The sequence below is a fragment of the Tiliqua scincoides genome, chromosome 3 (assembly GCF_035046505.1).
Source record: "Tiliqua scincoides isolate rTilSci1 chromosome 3, rTilSci1.hap2, whole genome shotgun sequence".
NCBI lineage: Eukaryota > Metazoa > Chordata > Lepidosauria > Squamata > Scincidae > Tiliqua > Tiliqua scincoides.
The window spans coordinates 5,076,145-5,082,593 of record NC_089823.1 but is presented as its reverse complement, the minus strand read 5'-3'; positions in this window follow the sequence as shown (position 1 = coordinate 5,082,593).

Sequence of the window (6,449 nt, the reverse complement as noted above, 5' to 3'; positions counted from 1 at the left end):
CATCTGAGTGCTTCTCTCGTAGCCCATCCAAATAGGAGGACCACCATTTGCCAAGGCCTCCCAAAAGCTGGAGCCGGCCTCAGGCAGCAGGATATATTCTTTCCCCCAGTCCCTTTCCATTTTCTTACTCATTCCTCCCACCCTCCCCCTGCCGGTTTTAACCATAGTTGGCACCAGTGTTGATTCTAACCAGTGTTCAACTTTGAAAAGCCCCAGCCAATATGGATATACAGAGCAAAAAACCTTTGAGCTATTCATTGTGTTGCTTTATCATCTCCATCCAGATTCCATGTGCATTCCTAGTTAGCGGTACATTTCCTCTGTAGGAATCTTGTAATACGAGATGCAGCCTAGCTGGACAAATAGACAAAAGAGGAGATACTGCTGAATATTAGTTGGGGGGGGGGGGGGAGAGAACAACAGTAGGGGAAGGCTGTTGCCTTGATTGTGAGCTTCCTAGAGGCATCTGGTTGGCATTGCTGGAAAGAAGGTGCTGGACTTGGGTCTCATCCAGCAGGACTTGCGCATCCCCAACATTACAGCCCCCTGTGACTTGAGTTTATATGAGCATGTATGGACCGCCCTCTTCTTCCTTCCTGTTCTAAACCCTGACCTCATTTGTTCACAATTTCCATGGATATATCAATGAGTGTTTGCCAGGCTAGCACAGTCAGCTCTGCTCATTCCTCCCTGCTGATAATTCCCAGGGCAGTACTGAGCAAAGCAACGGAAAAAAATGGACAAGGCTCTTCTCATTATCTCAGGAGCTTCCTGCAAAAGCCAGACTTGCTGACACTTGCTAGCTGTGCTCAGGCTCTCAGATATGACCCAGATGGTTGTCAAATGTCCGTGTGTCCTGATGCCTCCTGGGAACGCTGGGAAGAAATCGCCTGCAGACAGGGCCTCCGAGAGGAATTTTATCAGGGGGTACAAAGTTTTTTGGGCACCCCTTTGCAAAGGGGTGAAAGAGTGGGGGGTGGTGGTGAGGGGCAAGCAGAATGGAGGGCAGGTGGGGAGAAGGTGGAGACAGCTGGAAAAATCTTTGGAGCCCAGGTCTATCCACCCATGTGGCATCGGCAGCTGGGTACTGTAATACAGAAAAGCAAACACACTCCTAAGTCTCTCTAAAATCTTTTAAATATAGAGAATCGTGCAGAAAATTGGCCTCATCATATTTAGGCTCACACTAGAATGGAAAGTGTCCTACGCGTCCCAAAACTGAAGCAGCTGTAGTTCCACAGCTGTGTCCCTGAGCTCCTTTACTCTCCTTCATAGTAAGCAGATCTACAAGCCAAAGAGCTACTGGAGCAGGCCAGTTTCCTCCCAGATTTGACACTGTACTGAGGAGCGTCATGTATGCATTCCTTGGCCCAGCATATATGGTTTGCCAATAGCTGCAGCCACACGCTCTTGGTAGTACCCCCAATATCCCATGCAGGCAATACGTCTGAGTAGATAGGAAAACGTAAGGTCCCAGGAAATTTCTGGGCCCCCTCCTTGACCCTGTGCCTGGGTACAAATTACCCCCTTTACCCCCCTCTCCAAGGCCGTCTGCAGATGCCAAGCCCCACTGGCTTCTGTTAAAAACCAAGTGTCAGGATTTGTGCAGATTCTCATTCCTAATCCACCCTCTTGTTAAAGTGACTTACGAAAACGTTCCAAAATACGACTGCCAAACATTGACAGGCAAGCTGAAAAGATGGTGGGAATTGTGTTCTATACGAATGACAGGCTAGTACTGTCAGGTTTCCTCATCTGTGCACTTTCCTTGTGCAAATTCAAGCGTACACACTTGGCAACAAAAAAAGAGAGAAACATCAGTTTAAACCACTGCTGTCCAGCACTGCAACAGACACCAAGTGTGTACACCTGTGGGCCAGGCAAAAGTGGGTTCAATAGTGCATCCAGTTCCACCTGCTGTTTTACTTTTTAAGTACCTGCACCTGAGTGCAAGATGCGAGAATGAAGCTGCTGTTCCCTCAGTCATCTCAGTGCCCACCTCTCTCTCTCTCTCTCTCCCCCTCTCACAGGGACATTTTAGTTTCTAAAGAGACAGTGCATATTTTTTGAGATTTAAGTGTAAGTTTCACCAATACTCAGTTTTCACCTTACACACCCACTTCAGAACATAGCCCTCATGTAAGATGCTGCCTGGCTGCATCAGAGGAAGCGGTGAGAAAGCAAACTGTTTTGCCAGATTCCTGATCCAAGCTTCGCTTAAGAGAACGATGCCCACATTTAGCTAATTAGCTCCCCTTCTTTCCCCAACAGTGGCCCTATTCCTGCCCTGCACCACTGCTGGACCCCACCACCAGGGTAGCTCACCCGTTCAACCTGCAGAGGTCCTCCTTCCTCCCCCCTCCTGCCAGCAGCTTGGTCCTCGGCAAGTCTTGGGCGAGGCAACCACACACCAATCTCAGTGTCTCCAGCAGTCTCCAAAGTCCATTCGTCCATCAGTCCATCAGTCCATCAGCAGTTCCAGCAGTCCATTAGCTATTAGTTCCTCAGTCCATTAATCCTTTAATCCAGTCTCCTTCCTTCCTCACACTTTCCTCCTTCTACTACCTACACCTCTTTTCTTCCTGCAGGTGCTGCTTATATTCCTAGAGCAGCCATTTTCAATCACTGTGCAGTGGCATACTGGTGTGCCATGAGCAGTCCACAGGTGTGCCACAGGAATTTGGGAGGTCATTTATAGTAGGGCCGATGGGGGATGTGAGCCCCCCACTGGCAGCATGGTGTGCCTTGTCAATTGCCAAAAACCTGATGGTGTACCTTGATAATTTTCATGCCTTGTCAGTGTGCCATGAGATGAAAAAGGTTGAAAATCGCTGCCCTGGAGACCTCATTGCCTCTGGTGGCTGTAGCTGGGCAGCACACCCTCTGCTGAAATCCCAGGCCTTAAAGGGGCCACTGCTGACACCACATCCTATCTACTCAAGAGATCTTGTGCATTTCCATTACACAAGTCCCCCTCCAGCTTTGACTGGAACCAACTACCTTTGCCCAAGGCCCACCTGCCTCCCTGCAAATGAAATTACAAGCTCCAGCCTTGGACTTCCTCCAATTTTAAGTTAAATCATGCTCACTGTAGCCTTCTGAAACAGCAGCTGAAGGGACATTTAGCTGACCCTCCTATCACCTGAGCATGGCTAAATCCTCAGAGGGCAAGCAGAGACAGCTATACGAGCCGGATATGTGGTCCTCCAGTCCCCCTTCCAGTCCATGTTTCTCAAGGATCTCATTATCGGGAGTTCTAGAGATGTAAGTCTTGTGGCTGTTTCTGCTTTCGTTTTGGCCACATGCAATGATTCCTTCTTGCCCCAACTGCTGTGTTGATTGATGGAATATTGTTCTTCTGCTCCAAAGTGAATATCCTCCCTCCCCGTCCGCCCTGTGCCAATATGGTTTTTGTTAGGAGCTTTTCAGGTTTGGCTTTCGTGGTGCTGAACATCACCCGCCGCTTTCTCACTGCCATCTCGACGCAGCCGCTGCGCTCATTTTTAGCATGCGCTGTGCTGAATGCAAACCAGTCGGGGTCCCCTCCCCACCACCTCTGGTTTGCTTTAGAAGAGGTTTTTGGAAAAATGTGAGAAGCTGAAGAACAAAACGACAGCAAAAGTTCACCTCCTACACAGCTGGTTCTGCTGCCTTTAATGGAACTCCAGTGTGGTGCTTTCCAAGCCAATGGAATTTCTGGAAATCAAAAGCAACCCATCAAGAAGAGAGGTGCAAATACGTGAGTGTTCAGACAGATTAGATAAGTGTTGCCACTCGCATATCCTTCCCTTCCTCTTTAAAAATCAATGGGAGCAAAGAACTATTGGAAACCTTGAATCCGGCCTGCAGACCCTTCACTAGTTCATAACTAGCCCCTTGTGCTCTCTTCCAATGGAAACTAAACCTGGTGATGTTTCCATGAATTTCCCAATGCTCAGGAAGGAAACACAAAACCACATTAGTTCCAAATAAGTTCTTGGCAACTGCCCACCTTTGTTACATTGTAGCTTTCCAGCACTCACCTGGGTGAAAGCAAGAACACAGTGCCCACTTTGTGGTCGGTTGTAAAAGCTGGGCAGTGAGTGATGTGAAGGCTCAAACTTGCCCAGCTTCCAAGTTCCTCTTGACCTCTCAGACTCCAGGGGAAGAATAGCTGCCAGTACATCTGGGAACCATGTAAGCTTCTCAGGGAACTATCCAGCTACAGACAGAAGGCACCTTTCTCTTGCAACATGAGACCCCGCCTAGACAGATCAAGCTGAGCCTGCTTGCTTTGCACAATGCCCAACACTGCACTTCTTTGGACTCCACACTTACTTTCAGCTTCCACTGAAGATCATTCCTTTCTCTGCCCCCTGGGGACACACGTAGCAGCAGACCAGCTTTGATGCCCAAAGGCATCAAAACAAGTCATAGAAATGGCTGGATAAAGTCATCCAGCAATGGCAACCGTCATTGCCATTTCAGCAACTGGTTATGTTAAGAGGTCGCAAGAATGGACACAACCATAAATTCAGGACAAGCTTGAGACGCAACTGCTCAGGCACCCGTATGGCAGCATCTATGGAGCTCGCTTCAGCTCAGGACCAGCAGGAAATAGGCGCACAGAGAACGTAAGAAACAACGCCCTGAATTGTTTTAAGCTCTTGCAAGACAGGCTTGTACTTATGCCATCGCTCCCTCCCTTACTACTACGGGGGTGGATGTCACTTCTTGCTCCTCTACAAGAGGAAGGAAGTGGAAAGTTGGACCGTTCTCATCACTTCCTGCTAGTTTGGAAGTCCTGCCAGAAGCCCCACTCCCTGCTCAACTAGGGACACGCTTCCAAAAGCATCGCCACTCAGCCCTTTATGCAAGGAAAGGGACAGAGCTGAGAAGTGTGTTTGGCATGCACAAGTTTTATCCTTGGCACCCCCCCCCCCCCCAAAGAGACTTAATATCGCAAGGTCAGGAATGACTAACCCTGGAGAAGTGCTGCCAGGCTAACTAAATGACCCTGGCCTATACAGACCCAAGACCTGATTCATAAGAACATAAGATCTCAACATAAGAACATTCAGATAAGGTGACTTCTTTGCAACAGGTACAAAATGCTGGGAGCTCTGCCCATCCTGTTTGCTTCCTCAAGTGTGGCAGAGATCAAGGAGGAAAAAAGACAGCAGACCCAAATGGTGAGGGAAGCGGAGTGTGGAGGGGGCACTGCTCCTCCCCCTCTTGCTGTATGGACAGTAAGGAGGCAGAGCAGAGTGAACCTGTTCCAGTCACTCAAAGGCAGGCGATCAAGACCACATTACTGAGCTCCTGGTTCTTGCATCTCCACCACCTTTGCAACTAATTGCCGTCACAGCACTGGAGGACAAGGTGGGCTGCAGTTGCCCCCGTCTGCTTCTCGCTCACTCTCAGCAAGTGAGAAAAGGATCAGAGAGCTGACCGATGTGATTGGGTGGACTAGGGTGTGGGGCACCCTCGTCAGTTCACTGCCTCCTCCCCAACCTACCACTTCAGTCAGTCTCACGGCTGGACCGACTCTGGGCAGGCATTGCTCTATCGCTTGCCTAGGTCGGGGTCAGCCAACTAAGCCGACTGGTAGGATAGCCAAAGACAGGTCCAAGGACAGACTTCAAACAAGTGTCAGGGATGGCATTTGCAGTCAGATGTGGCTTAGATGGCTTTGGAAAGGCGCTGGACACACTCATGAAGAGGACACACTCATGGGCAGGAGGTCTGGTCTAGAGCCTCCATTTGCCTGAAGATAATATCCACAAGGTCGCCAGTTCGAGGCCACCGGCACCGTGCGACCTTGAAGCAGCTGACAAGCTGAAGCCGAGCTATTCCATCTGCTATTCCCTCTGAGCGTGGGAGGACGGAGGCCAGAATGTGAAACCAGATCAAGAAAGAAACATCTTGAATGTTGTGGTTCTTGAAAGATAGAACCTTCTTTCAATTGTAAAAATCCCTATGGGGATTTAAATCATCTGCCTATGTAAACCACCTTGAATAAAGTCTTGAACAAAGACCAAGAAAGGCGGTATATAAATACCTGTATTATTATTATTATTTATCCATGGCTGTGCTTGGGTAAGCAGGAAACCTCTGATTAGCAGCTTGAGTAATTTATCCACATCTTAACGTCATGTGCAAAGACCCAACTTCCTTCGTTGGTATCACCAGATAATGCTGGAAAAGACTTCTGCCCGAAACCCTGGGGAGCTGTTACCAATCAGGATAGGGGTGTCAAACCTAAGGCCCATGGGCCGAATGCAGCCTCCAGAAGCAATTTATCTGGCCTCAGTTATAACTGGGTTCTCTCATATCTTGAAAATACTAGCAAGATTTCCACATTTGCTCTTCTGTAAGTTGCTGCTAATGAGTTTCTATGTGAGAAAGAGAGTGCTTATTTCTGGTCATCATCTGCTGAATGACGTCACTTCCTGCTTAATGATGTCACT